This window comes from Phodopus roborovskii, unplaced genomic scaffold, assembly GCF_943737965.1.
Source record: "Phodopus roborovskii unplaced genomic scaffold, PHOROB, whole genome shotgun sequence".
NCBI classification, from domain to species: domain Eukaryota; kingdom Metazoa; phylum Chordata; class Mammalia; order Rodentia; family Cricetidae; genus Phodopus; species Phodopus roborovskii.
Window position 1 is genome coordinate 335,987 of NW_026125837.1, and position 25,186 is coordinate 361,172.

The 25,186-nt window shown below is 38.6% G+C and overlaps 1 pseudogene; it reads right to left on the minus strand.

Moving 5' to 3' along the window:
* Window positions 1–691: 691 nt before the first annotated feature.
* On the minus strand, window positions 692–22,005 carry LOC127217772 (nucleolin-like; annotated as a pseudogene).
* Between the last annotated feature and the right edge of the window lie 3,181 nt (window positions 22,006–25,186).

Sequence of the window (25,186 nt, forward strand, 5' to 3'; positions counted from 1 at the left end):
CATTTCAAACGACTGTGGAATGACTATTTTAGCCTACTATCTCACTCTTCTTAAATGGAACAATCACCTTAGCTCTACAGAACGATCTTTTGAAGGAGTCAAGGAGGACTAAGGAGGAGAAATGCAGAATTTGGAGGAAGTCAAAAGTATTATCTTATAGCCCCAAAAGATAGGTTTTGATTATGAGTAAATAGAAATATTTTGATTGGCTCTAAATAATTTTCTAAATATAACTACTGGGTTTACATACTTACCTTGTAATTCAGCATTTTTTAATAAGGCATGTTTTTCTCCTTGTGTGACATCTGTCAGACTCTACATACATTTTTGCTTTGATTTTGAGGGGAAGCCATTGGTACCTATAGGGTAGAGCCAAGGGATGTTTTTCAAGTGTCTGCTCGTCAAGAAAGTCAACACATCTGGCTCAAGTTTATCAATAGCACTGGGATTATATACCTTATACATCTACCAGGGGCCTGGCATGTATGACTGAAGAAAAGATAAAACTACAAACTGATTTTACATGAAAGAAACAGTAGCACACATGCCCACTGGACTTTGTTTGTTTGTTTTTTTTTTAAGACTTTAGGACTTTTAATTAATTTGTCCTAAAGTCACTGAAGCAAAAAACATGATAAACATTCTTTTACAACCCCCAACGGGAAAAAAAAAAAACAAAACAAAAAAACTATTTGTAAGAAAAAAAATCTGTTGAAATGTCCTTAAAAGGCTCTGTCATATAACAGGTAACAGTGTAAAACCCCAGAGTCCTTTCTTTAAAATTAAGTGGGAAAGATTGGGAAGGAATTATTCAAACTTCGTCTTCTTTCCTTGTGGCTTGAAGTCTCCACCACCTCCTCCTCGGCCACCTGGGAAGCCTCCTCAACCTCCAAAGCCTCCCCGGCCTCTGCCACCAAATCCGCCTCCTTTTCCTCCTCTGCCACCACCTCGGCCCCCGAAACCTCCTCTTCTTCCACCTCGGCCACCAAAGCCACCTTCACCCTTAGGTTTAGCCCAGTCCAAAGTAACTTTGTTCCCATCAATTTCTCCATCTTCCATGGCCTCCTTGGCAGCTTTGGCATCTTCCTCACTATTGAAGTCTACAAAACCAAACCCTTTAGAGGACCCAGTTTCCCGGTCAGTGACTATTCTTGCACGAACCGAGCCCTCAAATGATTCTTTTAAGTTCTCTTCAGTGGTATCCTCAGATAGACCCTTGACAAACAGGGTTTTTGATGGCTGACTTCTTGCATTAGGTGATCCCCTGGGTCCTTGTAACTCCAGCCTGATTGTTCTGCCCTCAATTTCCATTTTATTACAGGAGTTTAAAGCTTCTTTAGCATCTTCAAATGAAGCAAATTCTATAAACGCATACCCTTTAGATTTGCCCTGTTGGTTCTGGGGCACTTTGATAAAAGTTGCTTTCTCAAACACTTCCTGAAGAGTTTCTTCTGTTGCACTGTAGGAAAGGTTACTTAAAACCAAAGTTTTTGATTCACCACTCCAAGTGCTATTCTTTCCAGTTCTTTCTTGCCTTTGTCCTTTCTCCCCAGTATAGTAAAGTGAAACAGATCACCCATCAATTTCTGCCCCCTGCTTTTCTTCCAAGTTTTTCTCTGCATCAGCTTCAGACTTAAATTCAATATAAGCAATCCCTTTACTCTTCCCATCCTGGCTAACCAATCTGATTTCCAAGGCATCTTCAAACACTTCTTTTAATCCATCCTCAGTGATGTTAAAAGAAAGACTTTTTGCTAGAAGTGTTCTTGAAGCTCGAACTTTTTTACTATCGCTTCCTTTTGGTTTTTCCAGTTTAATTTCATTGTCAAACACTTTTAAGCCAGTGAGCTCCAAGGCCTTCTCTAGGACTTCAGCAGACTCAAATTCCATTTATTTATTTATTTATTTATTTATACCAGTTCTGACATCCATAACAGCAAGATAATTTTTAGCAAAAAGTTCACTGATGGCAACTTTTAATTCAGCAACAGACTTGTTTGGATTAAGGTTTCTAATGAACAGATTGAAAGGTGTAGTTGACTCTGAACCTTCCACTTTCTGTTTCTTGGCTTCAGGAACTTCTTTCTGTTTGGTCATTTCCTTCTTCCGTTTTCCAGGTGCTGCTTTAACAGGCTCTTTCTCTTCTTCCTCTTCCTCCTCTTCCTCCTCTTCCTCATCATCATCTCATCATCATCATCCTCATCATCTTCATCCTCCTCTTCCTCATCATCATCATCCTCTTCAGCCACATTCTTGGCTTTCACAGGAACAACTTTTGCAGGAGCTTTCTTTCCTTTGGCAGGTGTGATCTCCATAGCTTCTTCTTCAGAGTCATCTTCCTCCTCCTCATCATCCTCTTCCTCTTCATCATCATCATCATCCTCATCCTCTGAGGCAGGAGCAGCAGCAGCAGCAGCTACCTTTGCTTGTTTCACTCCCTTCACTACTGGTGGCTCAAATTCCTCCTCTTCCTCCTCCTCCTTGTCTTGATCCTCATCACTGTCATCTTCATCCTCATCGTCTTCATCCTCATCACTGTCTTCCTTCTTGGCATTCTTACCATTCTGAGCCCCCTTGGCTGGAGTGACTACCCACTTTTTCCCAGGGGTTGCTACCAAAGCTTTTGCTTGCGTGGCTCCCTTCTTCCCAGGTGTAGCAACTGCTTCGGCTGGAGTAACTGCCTTCTTGGCTGGTGTGGCTGCTGCCTATTTCCCTGGGGTAACAGCAGCTTTCTTAGCTGGTGTGGGAATTGCTCATTTTTTTTTTTTTGTTTGCTAAACAACCACCTTCTTTGCTGGAGTTGTGGTAGCTTTCTTTCCTTTTTTCTGAGGGATGACCACCTCTTCTCCACTGCTGTCATCATCTTCCTCTTCTGACATTTCTTCATCTTCATTATCCTCTTCCACCTCCTTTGGGGGAGGAGCCATTTTCTTGGAATCACCGTGGGTTTTGCCGGCCTTTGCGGTTTCACCATGGTGGCGGGTTCTGACGAAGGCGCGTGTGGCGAGGTTCGCAGCTCGGAAGAGCCTAGGAGAAGCCACGCGAAGTCGTCGGCAGCGGCGGCCTCTGAAGACACTGGAGCACGTCCGACTGCCTGCCAGCCAGCCACAGCTAGCGTCTCCCCACTGGACTTCGTATTTCACTTGCACATACCATATTAAGTTGGTATTATTTTTATTTATTTATTCCTTTTTATTTAAATTTGAAACAAGGTTGTTTTACATGTCAATCCCAGTTTCCTAACCTCCAATCCTTCCCTATCACCCCCACCAAACCCCGGCCTATCCCCTTTCTGCTCCCCAGGGAGAGTAAATCTGTCATATCATTTGGGCCATGACTTGGCCCTCCCCCATGTGTCTAGGCTGACAGAGTATCCCTCAATGTGGGATGGGCTCCTAAAGTTCACTCATATACTAGGGATAAATACTGTTCCATACTAGAAGCCTCATAGACTGCCCAGTCCTCCTAACTAACACCCTATGCTGGTTTCCCAGCTATCAGACTGGGGTCCATGAATTCCCCTTGTTCAGGTCAGCTGATTCTGTGAGCTTCTCCAGCCTGGTCTTGACCCCTTTGCTCATCCCTCCTCACTCTCTGTAACTGGATTACTAAAGTAGGGTTTAGCTGTGGGTGTCTCCTTCTGCTTCCATCAGCTACTAGATGAAGGGTCTAGGATGGCTTATGCCTGAGAGAATGTGGAGAGAGGGACACACTCCTCCACTGCTGCTGGGTCTGCAAACTTTTATAGCCATTTTGGAAATCAGTATGGCGGTTCCTCAGGAAAATGGAAATTACTATACCTCAAGACCCAGTAAGTAGTTCGACTCTTAGGCATATACCCAAAAGTTGCACATTTATACAAGGACATTTCACCCAAACTAACAATCTGAGCAACAGTGGAAAGGCTGTCTTAAATGCCTTTCTCTGATAATGAGATTGATAACTAATTTATATGCCATCATAGAGCCTTCATCTAGTAGCTGATGGAGGCAGAAACAGACGCCCACAGCTAAACACTGAGCCTAACACTGTAGTCCAGTTGCTGACAGGAAAGAGTGATAGGGGAAGAGAATCAAGACTGGGCTGCAGAGGCCCACGGAGGGCAGCTGGCCTGAACGGGGGCGGGTGAGCTTGAGGTTCCCCAGACTGATGGCTGGGAAGCCTGTGTTGGACAGACTCACACCCCCTGAGCGTGGGTCTCAGTTGGAGGGCCTGGGTAGTCTAGGAGACCTATGGTGGTGGGGCCGGGATGTATCCCTGTGGAGTAGGGGGGTATGGGATGGCAGGGGGTCGGACGTATGGGAGGGAAGGAGGAAGCAGGAACTGGGATTGATGTGTGGAATGGGAACTATATATATATATATATATCTATATATATATATATATATATATATATATATATATATATTATCTTCCACTATGTTTATAGCAGCATTATTTGTAATAGCCAGAACCTGGAAGCAACCTAGATCCCCCTCAACTGAAGAATGAATGGAGAAAATGTGTTACATTTACATAAAGTAGTATTACTCAATGGAAAAACACATTGGTAGCATTTTTAATCCAGTGGTAAGTTGCTTTTAATTTTTAAAATATATTGGCTCAGTGTTTAGCTGTGGGTATCTGCTTCAGCTTCCCAGCTGCAGAGACAGAGTAGGTATGAGCAAAGGGGTCAAGACCAGGCTGGAGTAACCCACCTGAGCAAGGGGAAACCTGCTGACCTGAACCAGGGGGAACTCATGGACTTCAGTCTGATATCTGGGAAACCAGCATAGGACCAGAGGACATGGTTTCAATCTCAGTGCCTACATGGCAGCAGCTCACTACTGTCTGTAACTCCAGATACAGGGATCCTGTGTCCTCTTCTGGTCTCCTTGGGAATCAGGTTAAGCATGTGGTATACATAATACAGACAAAAGACTCATATACATAAAAAAGAATTAAAAATCTAAAGAAAGAACTCCCAGTGATACAATATTTTAGGCTATTACAATATTGGGCATATTCACTACAATAAAATTGACAAATAAGAAATGAAAAAAATCAAGATTGTGACTGTATGTGATCCCTCATGTCTGTCTACAAAGAGTCATTTATCCTAACCCACTTTGGTGACTACAATTATTCTCCATAGTGTAATATGTAAAGAGAGAATTCAGTTACACACTGAAGGGAATTAAACTATAGTGCCTAGATGCTAAAAGATATATACAAGAGACATATATTCATTAGCACTTCCTTTCCTAATGCTCTTTTAAATTTCCTTGCTGGAACCCAAATCTCCACTTAGCTTTGTTAGCACCTCATTCTCCTAGTTTACTTATTTCACTCCTGAGAACGTCACTGTTGACTCAGTATCTTTCGGGGCCTCCACTGCTGTGACTTATTGTATTATGTTCTTACAAATCAAAGTTTTACTTCCTTTCAGTTCCAAAACTGGACATCCACTGTTATAAGAACATTCAAATCCACTCTCCCAGGAACACTGAACTGCACAGTGTTTTCCTATTAACTCTATTCACTGAGTAGTAAAGAGATTGTGAAAAAAAGGAAAAGAGAAAGGAAAAGAAAGAAAGAAAAACAAAGGAATGAAGGATGGAGAAAATGGAGAATCAAGTTAGCTTCTCCTATAGAATGGAGGAGAGTTTGTATATTTTAGTTATCTCTTTGTTCATGCACCTACTACAGTGTCTCTAAACTACCAATGCACTCTATGTTTCTATGAATTCAATTGCTTAGATTCCACATGGAGACAGGAAATATGCAATATTTATGTTTCTGTGTTTAGCTTGTTTTATTTAGTAGCATGTTGTATAATTCCATTCAAGTTATTATAAATGTATGCATTTCTTCTTTCTAAAAATTTAATAGTATTCCTCTGCATATACCATACTATCCAGTGACAGTACTTTAGATCGATTCCTTATCTTAGGTGCAGTGAATAGTGCTGACATACAGGTATCACATTGTCATACTGGCTTCAAATCTCTTGGGAAAATATTAAGAGGTATAGGCAAAAATATACAGAAGGGGTTAAATAAAAATGAAGGAAATAGGGAAGACATTAAAGAGTGAACCTACAGACTAGGAGAAAATTTTCTAAGCTATATATCTGACTAATAGATAATAGATAATAAAATATATGAGGAACTCAAAGAACTAGAAAACAAATAATCTTATTAAGAAATGGACATAGTGTCTAAATAGACCTTTCCCAAAAGAAGTCATATAAATTGATAATGGACACAGTAAAAAAAAAAACACTCAGTATCACTACTTATTATGAAGACATAAATTAAATGAGATGCAATGAAATAAAATATCACACCTGTTAGAATTTCCATTTTTGACAATCAAAAGACACCAAGTACTGATCGAGATGTAGAAAGAAAGAAACCTTATCCAAAGGTGAAACAGATATAGCATAGGGGGCCTTGAAAGCTGGTCAGAAATGCCAAAAGAAAGTTCCAGTTCTTTACCTTCCTATGTAAGGACTCTACCATGGAGGCTATTTGTAAAGGTGGGAGAGAATCCCTGGATCATATGATATTTCCTCCTAGTGAATGGATGTAGTATTATCGGATTGATAGATATCCGGGTTAAAAATTGATTATATCCATTCTCTAATTTAAGCCCATCTCTTAAGTGAATTGAGGGTCACCTCTTCAGAGGAGTGAATGATACAGTAACATTAAAAACACATCAAGGGAAAGCTATCCCCTTTGGGTCAAGAGAATGAAATCTCTGGCCTGGGTGGTCCTAATAGTCCAAATTACCAAACACTTAATAGTTAATCCTGTTGGATAAATCCAAGACATGGCTAAGGGATCATCCTTCAGGAAGGTCTATTCACACAATGCCATATTAAAGAGAAGGGAGGAATACTTTTCTTTTAATGAGACAATACATATTCCCTACCCAGAATTCCTGGTTCTGAGCAGCCATTACAGAGTCATTATGAGGTTCTGTTAGGTCTACCTATGGCTCAGGAACATATAAGTTTTCCGTTTTCTTATTTCTATTTTTTTGTAAGATGTTATCAGAGCCTAAGTTTATGTTTGATGGTACTTTGAGCTTTTTCATGATCTTGCTGCCATGTGGCTTACCTCCATTCCAGCTTAACTCAAGTAGCATGGCTTTTTCTTTTCTTCCTCTTCCTTCTCTTTGCAGTTGCCAAGATTTACAGTTTGCTCACCCCAGGCTTTTTATTTTAAACACTAATAAAAATCATCCTCAAATTTAAATAAATAAAAAAAATCTACATTAGTGCAACTACCATGGAAAACTCTTCAGAGTCTCTTCAAAATAACCTAATAGCTTTATTATTTTTCAGCAAAGTACTTATTGGTATTTACCTAAAAGTATCAAAATCGGTATATCAAAGAAATGTTTTCTCTTTAAGTATGAGTATTAGGAACAGGCTGATGAGGGCTTATATATGTATCAACACCCTAGAACTCATTCCTAAGAAATATGAGGATCATGTCATATGCTATCTGATACAAAGAAAGGAAGCTCAGTAAGTATTGCATGAACACGTGAATTAACATGTTAGTGAATGAAAGATATAGAAAGGATTCATGAGGTACGAATGAGAAAAGAGTGGAGGATCAAAGTCATGCCAGAATAGCTTTGTTACCCTAGCTTCTTCTCTACCAAGCACAAATGTAACTATATGGTGTTGTTTTAGCTGCCATGTTCTAGAATGATGAAAAATGCAATAAATATAGCTATTTATAAACTTATAAATATAAAACTAGCTTCAAGTTGTGCCTTCCTGTCACTCCTTAATTCACTTAGGGCAGATTGAGTATCTCTCTTGCCACGCTGTGCCTAGTACACAGCAAAATGTCTCACTTTGCAAAACACTCAATAAATATCTATTGACAAATACATCCATTCTGCTAATGGTGATTAGAAACAGTCACTGGCTGCTTGGAATTAGGGCAAATGGCCCATTGAACCCAAAATATCCAAATTTGTTAGATGAATAAGTTGTTTGTAATGATGAATATTTATTGAGTGCTTCTTTTTACCAGACATTATGCTATGCTTGTGGTATCTCTTCAGTACAGCTCCACTGACATGGAGGAAATAAAGTCTGTATGTTTTAATGTAGTCCTCAGAGAGGAGGAGGCTACCTAATATACACAACGCTCTTCCAAAAGAAAAAGTGGCATGAAAAAGGGGCACTATATGAAAAGGTTCTCAAACTATTCTCATTCCTTTGGGGACTTTTCTCCTCCCTCAACAAATATTCTGGGGATATTTAACCAATTACCCACTAAATGAACAGCTAACCATGCATGCCAATTAGAGCTTTACCGAATCAATTCATGCATCTTCTAACATGGATCCAAAATACTACCTTCTTAGAGGAAAATCAAATGAGTACAGGGGAAATAATAGCTGAAGAAGGAAGAAGAAAGCAAAGTTTTTGGCTGCCAGCTTCTATAATCCCCACTTTTTGAAATACCCTTTGTTCCACTCTTGTTACATGAAAAGAGCCAGAGTTTATTCACAGCCTGAGGCAGCCTGCTAGACAAATGTCCTCACTGTATGAATAGCTTTTCTGAACCCACATTATCCTGTTGAGGGCTATGATTAGTATGAGTTTTGCTGGGCTGGATGTATCCCAGAAAAGGCTCCAATAGAACAACCATTTGAGCTCTACTGTTGTGCTGTGTTTTTCTTTAATGAACTATTTTAAACAGTGATGGATACCGAGGTGTGTATACTTCCATATCCATAGAGAAGAACATTTCCTGTGTGTGTGTGTGTGTGTGTGTGTGTGCTTTAATCAATTGCATCACCACACAAATAATGGCCAATCTCTAGCAGAGTTTATCCAAGACATCTCATGCCTGTGGAAGTCTGCAGTGAGAGTTCTGTACCTAACCCAGAGAATGATGCTTGTGCTCATAGAGGATGCAGATTAGGAAGGACAGGAAAAGAGAAAAGATATAAAGACAGCAAAATAAATAGAATAACTGTAATATGTACGTGTTGATGACTCCAATTTCCCTATTCTGATGTATAGATTAAACAAAAAGGATAGCCCCTCAGTGAACAAAATTCTTTAATGCAAACTATGCATAAAATTCTAGACTTCCAGAACAATAATTAAACATGTGAGTTCTCTCACTAAGAGTGTCCAAATGTGGAAATACAGGTTTTTGTGGGTGCCACCTGAGAAACACAACAGTTGCATAGTAAGTTGACCTATAGAATAATGAGCAAAGGCCCAATGTTTTCATGAGATAAACTATGGGTTTGAAGTATTCCTCCACTTAAATAAGTATTATAGGAGAAATGACTTGTAGCCAATAGGTGTCCATACAGGGAACAAAGGAAATTAAAGCATGCAACATAATCTCAAAGGTGCAGGTTTGCATAAGCCCTGCCTTCTGTGTATGATAATATTCAATGCAGAAAGTACCTAAATTAAGTCCACCATTGAATTAAGTAGGTAATCCTCGTAGAGATTCTAGATAGTTCTGTAGCCTTCTTGTGAACACTGACTCTTCAGCAGTGGATAACATGCTGCTTAGCACTTTTCTCTCACCCTGGGACTGAAAAGAGGAGGCAAAGTGTGGGAGGAGAGGAGCTGAGGCTGCACAGTTCACAGTAAAGATTAGATGTGGAAGTTATGCATGCTTGACTTGACATCTCTATTAGGACACTGATAAGTTGTGTGTCAATGTAAACAAGTTGTTGTATACATCTACAGTTCAGACTCCTTATCATGCCCTCCAAGGCTAATGATGCTTATCTTTTCAGTGACTGGGGAAGTCTAGCAAATATAAACATGAATTTACTGGCACAGAAAAAATAGGTGACCATCTACCCCTACGTGAAGGATAATGCAGAACATCCTGCCAAGTACACATCAAAGAAATACCTGGTCCCTCTTTCTTCATCCTTCAGGTAACAAATGGACTAATTGTGTATAATTAAAATGCTTGTGAAAGTCAACCATATAATAAGCTGGTTGACAGGGCATAAGTCACTCCTCACTGTTTCATCCCACCAGGACTTTGGTCATCAGATCATTTTATGAAACATGATTTTGAGGTGGAATATCCACTGGCCTAAGGTGATCACTAAGTTGTCAGTACCTGAACAGCTTATTCCAGCATAGTGATGCAACAATTCAGGACACACAGGAATGGCAAACACACTGACCAATTTAAACTTGGACTTGTTCTGAAAATAAATATCTTAAAATAGCTATGTCTCATAAATAGATATCTGCTAACACCTATGTGGAAGTGGACATGTGACATTGATGTGATGAAGTAAGTGTGTATTTTGGCTGTGAGGCAAGGAAAGGGTAAGCGCTGATAAAATACAGAATGTAAGATCTCTTGTTCAACACTTTCCCTTAGGAATTATTTAAGCTGTTTATTCTTAAGCGCATTGAGACATGTTATAGTATATAACAAATGAATACCTGAATTATATCATTTAGAATACTTAGAATGACTTATAAACAGGGATGCAATTAAAGTCTCTCAATCCCTTCAGAATCAGTTTTCAAATACATGCTGCCCTGATAATTTTAAGCCACAGTAGCTGATTGTGTCTATGTCTAAAGAAAGCAATGTCTCAATGATGACAGCCTCTGGAATGGTTCAGGGACTGATACCTGGGGTCACAAGTAGCTTGAATAGAGCTTTATTTGCCATTTTGCTACAGAGCAGTGGTGAAGAATTAGCAGTACTTTTACTGCATCTCTAAACATCCTTTGCTACTTCTCCATCATCTACTTTCACATGTGGGTCAGGGAAAAGCTCTCTGCCCATAGTTAGAAGCACACTTAATTACACTTGGAAACAAGAAAGAACATTTGCTACAAGTGCTTTTAAGAAAGAATGGTGGTTACAAGGTGGCCAATCAGCACACTACTCTGGAAAACAGCTGGCTAGTTTAATGAAAACACTTTGATGATAAACTTAAAAGAAAAGTATTAAAGTTTGAAAGTGTGTGTGTGTGTGTGTGTGTGTGTGTGTGTGTGTGTGTGTGTGTTGGAGACCATTGATATCTTCCATGCCTCCAACTTCTAAGAACAATATAAGGAATACCTGTCCAACTGTGACCTCTAATTACAAGCCACGTCCTGAATAGGCCCATGTAATTGACATGATAAAATTTCTGAATTGATAGCTGCCATCAAACACTGGCTTTCTGACAAGGTGATTTTTTTTTCTAGTACACTGATTCTAGCTCTGTTAGGACACTGCAGTCACATTGGGAGTAGTTTCACTACAAGAGTTCCTGCAGCATTGATGTGGTTGATTGGTTTGAGTCTGATGCTAAACTCAAGCATCAATATCATTGAAAAGGTCCTCAGATATGAAGTTAAAGTTGAGGATTGGTCCACACCGCCAGAGAAGTTAGGACACAAGGAGGACCCGAAGAGAGACATACATGGTCATGGTCCCCCACAGAAGGGGGAAAGGACAAGATCTCCCAAGAAAATTGGAAGCATGGGGGAGGGGATAAGGAGTTAGGAGGAAGGAGAGAGGAGGGGTGAGCATAACAGAGCAGGAAGATTGAGTCAAGGAAAGGATAGAGGAGAGAAAAAAAAGAGATAACATAATAAGGGAACCATCACAGGTTGAAAGAGAAATCTGGCACTAGGGGAATGTCCAGAGATCTACAAGGATGACCACAACTAACAATCTAAGCAATAGTAGACAGATGACTTTAAATGATTTTCCCTGATAATGAGATTGACAACTACCTTATATGCCATCCTAGAGCCTTCATTCAGTAGCTGATGAAAGCAGAAGCAGACACCCACAGCTAAGCACTGAGCTGAACTCCTGGAATCCAGTTTCAGACATGGAGGAGTAATGAGCAAAGGAGTCAAGACCAGGCTGGGGAAACCCACAGAAACTGCTGCCCTGAACAACGGGGAGCTCCTGGACTCCAGTCTGATAGCTGGGAATCCAGCATAGGACTAACTGAGAATCCTTTAATGTGGGTGTCAGTTAGGAGGCCTGGGCAGTCTATGGGGCCTCTCAGCCTAGACACATGGGGGAGGACCTAGGCCCTGCTCCAAATGATATGACAGACTTTGAAGACTCCCCATGGAAGGCCTCACCCTCCCTGGGGAGCAGAAAGGGGTTGGGATGGGGGTTGGTGGGTGGAACAGGGGAAGACAAGAGGGTGCTGGAACTGGGATTGACATGTAAAACCAGCTTGTTTCAAATTTAAATTACAAATATATATACAAAAATAAAATTGACGATTGCTATGCTAAAGCAGTCATTAGGCAAACACACTCCTCTGTTCTAGGTCTGGCCTTTGAGCTATGACACCAACACATTTTTGTTTAGTTCAGTTGATAGCCTTTTGCATAGGGAGACAGAAATACTGTCTTGACTAAGGAATCAGTGCATTATTTCACATCTAGCACAAGCTGCTTATCTAGTCATGCACTAGAAATAAACAATTACATTCCTAGACTGATTCACGGACAGCACTTGGAGTTGTATCTGGTAGGTGGAAGCCTGAACGGAAGGGATCAGCAACCATTATTTTTTAAATGGGTTTCTTATCAAAGGTTTGGTCTGATACAAATGCACTACTTAATGGAGCTAGCAGAACTTTTCTCAGGGTGAGATTTGTGGGATGTTAATAGAGCTCAGGAGTAAGATAGTTGTAGCAGCTATAAGATGACCTTTAATATATAATTGAATTAAGTAAGATGGCTTCATAATCAACAACACTTCTCAAAATTTTAAATGGAGCTACATATATTATCATTGTGGTATATAATTTATAAAATGTATATTTTCTGTAGAATTCATCTTTATATGTTAGTATCCATCATGAGCGATGGCTTAAGAAATATAACTGGAAAGCATTGATTTGATCAACAATACTAGCATGTGGTCATTAAAACAGAGCAATGAGGATATGAATTATGGTTCAGTGTTAGGGTCAACTGTCTAATTATGACTCTATGGTAGAGTTATCTGGCCATCATACACATGGCCCTGGATGCCATGCTCCAGCACTGCAAATAATAAAAGACAGGCTAGGCATGAGCAGAACATTTTAATAATACTTCTTTGGTAAAGGAAAACTTCTGCACATTATAGTTGACCTTATTTGAGGACATTAGCCAAATGTCATCCAAGCAATGCTTTTATGGGTGTGAGACATGATTGTGCTGGACCCCAACAAACTGGGTCAGAAGGACATATTTTCTTAAGTGGCTTATCAAGTGGCTATGAAAAGAAGAAGGGTTGCTGACATATCATAGCCACACAGAATGTTTGCAAAATAATCCCTTAACAATGGTTTTGGACAGGAGAATATCAATATGATTGGATGGGTTTCATAGTTTTCATATATGATACTTTGATTTTTACTTTGGGCTTTTTATTTTAGTCAAAATCACTACCATATACTAGCATCATTCACCCAATGGAACTCCAGGGCACTTTCCCACAACAGCCATATTAAATATCTAAATCTCTAATACTAACATTAACTAAGAAAGCCTCACACATAAAACTCAATGTAGTAGGAAGTCTGTTGCTTTAAAAAGTGAATCATATTTTCAAAGACAGTATAGTTATTGGTTTCTACTATACAAGCCAGCCTGGAAATGGAACTTGGATTCATGTATTCAATAAGAGAGTAATAATAAATGTCTATTGTGTCCTGAAATTAAATTATTGACTGCTAAGTATACTTCCTTGATTAGATCATGAGTTTTCCAAAGAGAAAAGCTATGCCCAAATTCTGACTTAATTTCATATAAGGTGAAGAAATAGGAAGGAAAGGAGATTGTGTTTAAGCTCTACATATTGCTTCCTAAGGTCATTAGGAAACAAGCTGTCTTCTAGAAAGTAACTGACATGCAACCAAAAGAACCATATCTGGGTACACAGTGGGGAAAGGATGTGGTTTGTTCAATGCTGATCAGCAAGAAGGCCTTCTGATTTCTGACTTTTATTCTGACTAATAACTTTATCATTTGTTTCAATGAGTGTAGAAGAGTCTCTGCTGTCCTTTAGTTAATCTTGAGATCAGAAAGCAAAGGCAGGGGGAACTAATTTATACTTGCTCTGTAATTAAAAGTATAAGCATAAAAATCTTTATATTTACATCATCATCTAAACACACAGTTCCAGTTTTTAATAGCAAAGGAATTTCTTCTCAATTGTCATCTACCAGGGGACACACAGATATATCTTTCCTAAAAGATCTTTTTCAGGTATCCAGTATTAGAGGTTGTTACTAAATTGTAACTTAGCAATAAAGGGATGTAATAACTGTAGTTCATTTTTATAAAACTGTCTAGTAATTCAAATCAACACTGAACTTGTTTTCCAAAAGGGAAATTGGTATTAAAATGAAAAAAAATCACAACAGCAAATAATAAATTTGTTTTCTAAAAATGAGAAAAATACAACCTTACATTTTCACAACCATGGTGCTCAATAGTTTCTTCCCTCTTCCCTTCTCTTAATAGCTAGGCCAGATTGATGTTCTTGGTGACATGTGTTTGCTCTGAGTTAGAGACACCACGATGAGAGTCAGAATGACACCACTATTGTGGTTATAAAACCTCTTAAGCATTTAACATAAATTTTTACTTTCACTTTGTTAGTGAACAATATGGTATATTATCACCAAGCTCTAGGACATATTTTATTCCCCAAAGGATATTAGTAGGAATGAAAACTTTTGAGATGTCTCAAGGGATAAGAATGTGTGTGTATACACACCCACATTCATACATGAATACAAAACAATACACAGACCAGAATTGAAGACAGATTGCTGAGCTTGTTGCTATTTTTATATAGCATAAACATCCAAGACTACTATTAGAATAAAATTTTTCACTGTTAAAACCAAACACTGGAAATCCACAATCTCTTTGTCTCTCTGGATCTTGAACACTATCTACTTAGCTTAGGTATCTTGGCTGTGATTCTTTTTAACAATCTTCAAACATTAAGAAAAGCCCAATGTGTAGCATTTAGGAAATAGAAGCTATGCTGAAAATAGATTGGCTTCCAGAAGTTGTACTAAATCAGTAGTTTCATTTTGGCAACCATGGCATAGAAAGAGAAAGTGAATAAAGGAACAAAGCTATGAAGATTATACTTTGTCTTGCCAAAAGGCTCCTGGAACCACAAGAAAAATATGTTGGTAATGATCTCCACTCGTCATGCAGCAGCTTTCTTCTAACAAAGAACATTGTTGGTATTGAGCCAAATTAGACTTTCAAATATTCATATGTTCTTCTTCAGCCAAACTTCAGTTCACATATAAGTGCTTGCTTATATCATAAATGGATCGCATAGAAGTAATCACATCATAGAACCTTACAAGAATTTGGAACAGATTTTAAATTGTTTTGAAAGTGGCTGTTCATTAATATAAACTTGCTTTTAGTAAACTAAAATTGGCATTAGTGTGTCAAAAAACAACCAGTGAGATATTTCTAAGAACTTTTTGCATGGATTCTGAAGGCCTTGAACATAATCCAAAAACAACTTTGAAAGATAAATGACTGTGAACAATATTAACTATGCTATTTATATCAAATGCCAAGTTATCATAGACAATGGAAATAGCCTGGTCCTTCATACACATTGACAGCCAAAAGAACTACCAAAGCTTTACCAAAAAAAAAAAACCCACACAAAAATATATGAATAGTTTTTTTGTCAATTTGTTGAGAGAAAAGCAGCTTTTACATTTACCTAATACACACAAATTTTTTGCTATTATTCAAACTTTTAGTTTCTTCCAAGTCTTAGTGATTTTTTTCATTATTCAATTGATGGTTTCCAATGTTATATGAACATCCAAACAATGGTTAGATTGACTATTGTTTGTTTTTGCTTTGAAATTTTAGGAATCAATTAAAGTTTGATGCTAGAACACAGTGAATATGAATGGGAATACATCATCAAGATGAAACACATGACAATAAAATGCTTTCATGTAGCCACAGGGTTGATCTCTAATGTCCATTTGAAATAAGGAAGCATTTTATTTCTATTAAATAGAGCAAAATGTTATAACTGTGAGCAAAATATTATAACTTTTAGATAGAACTAGAAACTATACCTTTCACGATGCTGAACTGGCCAATGAACCCTTCCAAATCAACAGACATTTCACCTGCTGGAAATGACAAGCTCCCATTTCTTATGTGTAAGTTAAGTATATTATTCCAAGGTCTGTCTACAACATGTTTGGTATGCTGCCATCTAAGGTACTTGGGATGCCGTGAATCTGTATTGGGATAAAATGTTTACATTCACTTTTTCACCAATAGCACAGGAATCCTTGCTTGTTTGAAAGGGTAAATTATGATTGTAAATAGTGTTCAAATGTCTCCAAAGAAAACTCCTGATGAATCTAATACTATTGATAAATGATTATTAGGAATAAGAAAGGAAGTGTTAGTTCTGCTATGTCAAGTATCTGCCAGGAGGACAATTAATCATCTGAAAGAAGACAGTGGCTATCTTCAAAACATTCTAGATGAAAAGATAACAGTAACATTCAACATATTGAAAACCACTGAATTTATGGGTTCAAAATGACAGATTGAAAAGTATTCATCCCTTGTAGACAGTCTAATGGCTTTCTATTTTCTAATAATACACATCTTATAATATTCATGACAGTATTCACTATGCAGTCCAGACGGTGCTTGAAAATTAATAGATCCTGTCAAAATAAATGCAATAATAAAATAAAGGAGGGGGTATTACATTTATTGGACTTTTCACTTAATCTAAAACATTGTCAAGAAAACATAAAGTTTCTAATGAAATGCTTTACTGAACTTAACCAGTAAGTTGTTTAACAACGTATTTATTACCCAAACCAAAATATTGTCTGCTTACTAACATAGAAATGCCACTACATATATATATATATATATATAATAAACTCAAGTTAATTTCTTCTAAACTAAAGCACCATGAGGTGGATTTTACCTAATGGGAAGAGTCAACATTTACAGCTTCAGGTGACTAGTTATTGACATTAAGACTCTCAGCAAACGTAGATGGTTTAGATTAGCAAAAGTAGTGGTAGAAAATAAGTGCAAATATTTTATTTTATTACCAAAATGTACATGTACATAGACAGAGTCTTCTCATTTTCTGCCCATGAACGCTTAAAATGCTATTTGGAAGAAAGAGAAAGAGACATTTTGAGGTGAAACATTTTGCTTTCAAAACTATGAGATAGAGCTCACTGAGAGTCTTTAAATGAAACCTGGTGTCATATTTTTCCACGTCAGAAACATGTCCATAATGACGATTCTTATGAAAAGAACAACTTGATATAGAAACAAAGTCACTTACAGAATACTTGAAGACATTAGGCAAAATGTATACTCCAATTACCATTGAGATGACTGTTTTCTCATCCAATGTTGTACACTGGAAATCTCCACCAATCATGAATGACCAGAAGATAATTTCTTACTGTAAAAGAACCTCTCACATGAATTGCAATATGCAAAGGTCATTTGGTAGTTGAAATGCACATTTGATGATAATAAAATCACCGCACTACATTTGTAATGTGAAAAATTATCCTGTTTGATGCATGCAAAAATGTTGGAAAGTTGATGAATACCCTTTTTAGCCAGAGGAGTTAACATTAGGGATTTGTGACATAGACTGGAATAAACACCGCATCAATCTGAGTTTAAGTAAGTAGCAAGCTGAGTTCTCCAAACCTGTATTGAGCTGGAAAAAAAATGTTAAGAAGTCCTCATTGTTTCCTTGAGACATGCATTTCACTGTGGCAAGTGGACGTGCATACATGGGGAGTCTGGGACTGCTTCAGCGAATTAAGTTGATCATGAGCATTCTTCCAAAGCAATGCAGAAGCTTTATGGAGTGGAGAAGGGACAGAAAATTTGAAACCACCATCTCATTATTTTCTTTTAGAAGTGTCATTCCCCAGCTGGCTGCTGCTTCAGGAATGCAAGGTGATGGGAACAGATTTGGGCAGGTGCTGGTTACAGGAGCAAGCAACTTTGGCAGCCAAAATGAAATAGTGTCATGACATCAACTGAAAATGTTTCAGCTACAAGAAGCAGAATGCTGCACACTGTGCTGAAATGACTGTATTCTACAGTGTCCCATCTAACACTGCATAACACAGTCAGCCAGGGTCTCCTATAGCTCTCACAGGGACTGAACAATACACAGCACACCAGACAGCAATGCACAATCCAAAACAGGAGAGAGAGCAGAGAGTAGAGGAGAGAGAGATGGGGGGAGGTGAGAGAAAACGAGCAAATCACGTGTCTGTCTTGCACAAACCTTCGGGTTCTGTGTTTTCTTTGTGGTGCACTTGCTTCAGCGGGCAGCAGAAGATTTCGTGACACTTAGCACGAAAAGGGGACTCTTTTTTCTTTAATTCCGCGGATTGGATGGAATCTTGCCGTAACATAATGTATTCCTGTGTGCCAGGGGGGGCGTCATCCAGAACTGTGGTCACCACATAACAAAATGAACTCAAGTTAGAGCTTCAGGAAAGCAGTGAACATTTTCAATCAAACCTACTCCCAGAGAAGACTAACGAAGGAACATTTTAAACAAAGCTCTAAGGAAGCACAACTAATAACATATCTAATTATTTTATTTTAAGTGGTTGAAAAAATTCTGGGAAAAGCTAGCTGCTAGATAATCTATACCTACTTCACCAGTACAATAAAATTTTAATAGTATTAAATTTGTAACAATAATATAGTATTTTCATGAAAAGCATGTTGTATTTAAAGAAACATCCATCACCACATAGGGCTCACATTGAAATTTAAGAGACTATATAAGTATTTACAGGTGAAATTGCACAAGATCCACCAATAATTACTTATGTTCCTCTTCTCTGGCCTGACTTCCAAGTTGCTCTCTAACCTTCAACTTCCACAGACAATCCAAGTCCTAAATATCCTTCAGGAGTTCAAAGTCCTTTAATGAAGATGAGACCTTTTTACTGAGTACCCCAAAATTAACAGTATATCAAAGACCTACCTGGCTGAATTGTGCAAGAATAAGGCCAGTGTTATGAATTTGGGTCTTAGATGTGCACTAGACTCCTGTGATCTCTACTTTTCTTCCTAGGCTCCCTGTATGTTTAAGCAGGGTTCTGTCTCATTACGGTCTTTCCCTGGAAAAGCTGGATGTGTGCCTTTATAGGGTGCACAGCTACTTTCTTTAGTTTGAAAACCACCCACTGAAGTGGGTGCAAATTTGATTTGCATTTGCAGAAACAGGGAACCGACCCAAGAATGGAGTTTTTCTTTCACACCCTTCCCCAATGAGGCCACTCCATTTCCCTAGGAGTGAGTCAGTGCCTCCAAAGCTGTGATTAATGACATGCTGACTCATTCTACTCCCCCAAATGCATACGCTTAACATGCATTTAGATAGACCGATAGATACCACCAGCCCATTTCTTCCAGGGCAATAATGCCTGTGGTGTACAAAATAAACAACTTATGGCTGAATTTAGATGATATCCAACGGCTCTGTGTTTGGCAACAAATTCAAAATTCATTGGCTGGAGTTTCAGTGGCCTTAAAGAACTTTCTTTCATGTAGGGGGCAAATAGTATAGAAAACAAAGTAACTAAATCTTCCCATTTAGGCTTTAGAAAAAGTTCTTGCTCCATAGCCTATATGAGCCTACATGTAGAAATACTCCTAAATTATACAAGAAGGTGGTGAATATTTTAGTCCAATTTCCCTCCTAGCATTCAGTAGCAGTAATCAAAGGCTTGTATAGATACACCATCACAGCTTTTCCTGGCAGAGAGTTCCCTTCATCTCCTCTCAGTGTTACTATAACTTCTTTGAATCTTGTTGGTGAGTGCACATGTTTGCTAGCAACAGCTGCTATTCAAAGCATTTGCAACCATTTCCTGCCACAAGCAGATAGTCATGACAATATGCACACTTTTCAAATTCCAGAACCACAGCTGAAGAAACTTTCTGGCTTTACCATCCAAAATATTAAAGGAAAACTCTCCAAATTGCAACCCTTAAAAACACTCTAACCATTATATAAAAACCAAGAAATTCAATTTTTAGGAACTGCTACATAGAAAAAATTAGATTAAGGGACAATTGGGACTAAACAAAAACAACATAACTTTTAGATAATGCATAAGGAGAGCATGCTAGTACGGACTACACAATGAATATCAGTAAATTGTCTTACATTTTCATTGTACAATACCAACAATGATGTCATGAACGGGCATATCTGGAGATTAATGGTGCACCGAAGCTAATAGCCTTTGGCTGACTCTCCAGCCATCAGCTTTTCCCAGCTGCTCATTAATTCCCAGAAAATGTCGTACATTGCCATCATTATTGTTTAATTAGATAAAACTGGTTATCTATAACATATAACAAAATTCTAGCAAAAGCTACCTGCTGACTGATACAAGAGCTAACCGGCAATTCATCATGATGGGGAAAGCATGAAGGTCACCAAAGTGCAAGCTAATTGCTTTCTACAAAATTCCCCCTCTCCAGTTCTTTCCTCAAATTGAGTTTAGCAAGTGCAAAAGGTGCCAAAATGAGAGCATTTAAGGAGCCATCTGAGTAATAACCACAGTGCAGAACATTTCCTTGGAAATCGTGAACATCTGGGACTTAATGGCTTTACTCTGGGTCTCAGACTACTCGATGCCTGAAACATCACTCGATTCAGGCAAAACAGAAAAAGAGAAAAGATAGCCACTCTAACAGCATCTTGATGCTCCGCTGACTATGGGCTACAAATAGTCTGGATTTCTCTTACCATATATCACTGTATAAGCAATATTTCACTTGTGTCTACAAAATCCCTGAACTTTATGACATTTTCAACAGAGACAGAGGATTGTAACACAAAATTCAGTTGTTTATTGTACTTCCTCAAGTGGGAGAGTAGCTGTGCCTTTGACAGGAGCAGAAGATTAAGACTTCCCCCAGGACTAAGAACTAACTGTTGCATATTCCAAACATAGATTTATTCAATGTTGGAGTTACATTAAAAGTTTACTGAGACAAAGCTCTCTGCCATTTCAAGGGTGTAGATTGACCTCGTTTTCTTTTCTTTCTTACCTTCTTATTTTCCTTTCCTTTTTGTTTTCTTTTTTTGTATTTTGAACAGTTACCTGTGCAAAAATGTGAACTACATGGTTGGTGCCCCAGCTTTGATCACATAGCCCCCTACTCAAAACTTCAGACTCTCATAGGAGCAGTCAAGAAGATAAGTTCATACACACAAATCCATACATTCACAGACAGACACTGACCGGTAGCATACTCAGACACAGAGGTAACAAGATGAAGTGATTGCAGTAATGCAAACGATTGTTTGTTATGAGCACACTATGAAAGAGTTAGTTCCCATTACAAAACAAAACAAAAAACTTTTGACAACCCTTCGGTGGGCCAGACTAGACCCAGATTTGTTTTCTCAGCAGCATCGCTGGGCTAAATATCACTATAAAATCCCTAGTCTTCACTATCCTTCTCAGCTATTGCCAAGATCAAGGACAGGGTCAAAGGGCAAGGGGTAGGCAGTCACAGTAAGAAAAGAAAAAAGATCTGAGAAGGGAGCCATTCAGAAATATTCCCATTGCAAACCACAGCTAAAGCGCCATTCTATACTAAAATCTGATTATAACTGATAAAATTAAAAAATTCCAGTGTACTCTGTCCTTTAAGTATATTTTAATGAAAGAAGTTAATAATGTATTTTCCCCATGTCTAGGGAAGTCTGTTTCATGGCTTATGAAAATTGTACCAGTATCTACAAGATTGGTCTCATAGAACAGCTGCCGAAGTATCAGCAGTATGACAAACACTGTGATAAAACTCCACACAGTCAAGGACTGAGAAAGCCTAGCCTTTATGCCAGGATCCTGGAGTGTTGGCCATGAGGCCCAAACAAAACGTCCTTCACAAGAGCATCCAACAATGAGGAGCATCGGCATTCCTTACCTCCAAAGATTACAACTGTATCTCATGAAATTTTCTGCCTTTATTCAAAGACAAGAAAGCAACCAGAAAGAGCCCAAGAACTAGACAGTGTCACAAAAGGGATTTGCCCCTCTCCCCTTTTACCAGGCTTATAATTCTTAATATTTGCTGGCTTCTACCAGAATTAGTCAATAAGCTCTCAATGTTTTAATAATGTTATTTTTTGCTTTTGAATGTACATAAACATAAATCCTTTTCTGCTTTTGAATCTTCACAAACATGACTCAACATAATTGGTGATAAACAATTTTAAAGCCAAGGAAATTTGAGATCACCAGGGCAAGGAGAATGAACACAGTAAAGGGACTACCAATCAAAGTTACCAGACATATATTAGTGACTCCAAGAATAAAATGCTTTAGAGCCTTTATGAAACACAAAAATAAGGCAAAATATGGAGAGTACCAAATATTCTCACATAATCAGGGAGACATTGAGGAGAAAATGGAATAATTACCACAATTAGCCTTCCATGTAGCTGAACATCTGTCATGTTAAAAGTACAAATAACCACAGCATGTGTTAGCTCAACACCTCCGTTTTGCCCCCCCCCCCCAGTTAACTATCTACTTATCTGTATATGATGCTTAGGCTCTATTGGGACAGCAGATACCACACATAACTATCGTCATACTGACAGTAGACTCCAATAGTCCCTGGACTATGCTGGGTATTGCTACCTTAAGTCCTGTTCTTTCTGTTCCCCATGATTGTCTTTCTGTGCACTCTGTGGACCTACTGAAATGCAGAAATGTCTTTATAGCAACATTAGGTAAGTCTGATATGATCTGTAAGTATTAGCCTGTTGGTGGTGGTGCACGCCTTTAAACCCAGCACTCGGGAGGCAGAGGCAGATGGATCTCTGTGAGTTCAAGACCAGCCTGGTCTACAGAGCTAGTTCCAGGACAGGCTCCAAAGCAATACAGAAAAACCCTGTATCAAAATACAACAAAAAATATGTAAGTATTTTACCTTAATATTCATTGATCTCTTATCTGGGCTTTTCTCACAGAACACAAGCTCCATGAATAAGGGATATTGTGTCCCATTTGCCACTGTACATGAGGAGTTCAAAACACTGCCCTTGTCACAATATGCTCAAACATTTCTTATTAACCAAATGAAGGATTCTCTTTTTCATTTACCCATCCATTGATACAAAGGCAAATGGTAAAGTCACTCTTCCAACTCCTAATTTCCACGTACCTTTTGAGGAATCTTGTGATACGTTAGGGAAAACTCTTGGCTGATCATAGGCTTTTTCTGAAATGTTAGCTTGATACTTACATACAGATATATGTCTTTGCTTTATAATTTAAATAGAAGCCCCCAGGGGGCAATAATCATGTCTCAGTCTCTTTGGGGATTTTTTTTTTTTACTTTACAATTGCCATGGCAGAACACCATGGCCAAAGAAACATAAAAGAAACAATTTAGTTTACATGTTCACAGTTCCATATGGTTAGAGTCCATGACCATCATCGTGGGTAGCATGGCAGCAGGCAGCCAAGCATGGCATTGAAACAGTAACTGAGAGCTTACATCTGATCCACAACTATGAGAAAATAGGGGAACTAACTGATGATGGCATGGGTTATTTTTGTTGTTGTTGTTGTGACACACACCCCTCCAAAAGGAATACCTTCTAATCTTTCCCATATAGTTCCATTAACTGGGGACCAAGAATTCAAGAACAATATTAGGGTCATTCTCAGTCAAACCCCACAGGGCTAATCTTTATATTCCTAGTTGATGCTACCACTTTGTACACAGTATTTCTACATATATAAAATATTCCTAGGGATACTCATGCCTACCTTGAAAGTGTGCAATAGATGGTACAGAAAATGGCCAAGAGTGCAGCACGTAAATCTGGCATGCAGGAGACACAAAGTCAATGGGAATTTCATGGGAGAAAGTGCTGTAAGCAATAGTTAGAACTACAGAGCACTATAGTCTGGTGGTTTGAAAATCAGAGATTTTAGAACATTCTGTGTGACATCTAGAGTGCTACTTCACTTCTCTGAGTCTTACTTTTCTTGTTTCAAAGCTGAAGAGATTTCTTTACTATTTTTTAGCATTTGAAGCCTAATGATTCACTGTAGGAGGGAGCTGTTCTGTGTATTGAGGATTTTGAGTAGCAGCTCTGATCACTACCTACCAAATGCCAAAAGTAATCTTGCTAGTGTAACAACCAAAAATATCTCCAGATACTGTCAAGTCACCAACATGCCATCACCTACTAGATCCAAAGTCACTGTACTTAAGAATCACTGGAATTGTTGATGGGTAAAGACTTTCTGGCCTGGCCTACAAGTCCCTTTATAAAGAACTACCACAAATCCCTGAAATCCATTTGTGACCATCAGATATATGTTGAATCCTGGGAGTGCTCATCAGTTCACAGAACAAGTGAAATTCCCACAGTCTAAACCAAATAAAGAGCAGGATACATTGGTGAGCATGCCGATTAACCACGGAACAGATAGCCTCTGCTGAACGGGTACAGTTGAAACCCCCAATGTTATACATCAGTGAAGTCCTTTCTCAGTCTAGAGCAAAGGCTTTCTCCACTGACTGGCATTGCTTGACATTTGCTGATAATTTTTAGGTGTCTCTGATAAATAGAAGGCAAGTCCCAGGCAATCAGTACTGGTTTAGGTATAGGGAAGAAGCCAAACATGGAGGTTACAGAAACTCCCTCTGACTTTATGCTTTTTGTTTGCTTGTTTTTGAGACATGGTCTCATGTAGCCCATGCTGGCCTTGAACATACTATTTGGCTGACGATGACTTTGAACCTGATTCTCTTGTTACCACCTTCCAAGTTCTGTGTTAAAGGTGTGTACTACCACATCTGAAGATCAAATTCGGGCTACATGCATGCTCAGTAAGCATTCTGTCAACTCAGCTACATGAAGAGCTCCTTGTCTAATTTTATGCATACAGCTTTACCAAAGCTGAGCCCTCCATCGATGTAATGGCCCAGGTATCCAGGAAGCATACATCTAAGTTCTGAAGACAGAAATGAGTTGGTGAAAAAAAGTACAGATTCACCGGACAGAGCAGTGCAGCTCTAGCGGTCCTCTGCACTGTATGAATGACATATACTTTATCCATGATAATCTTTTAATAA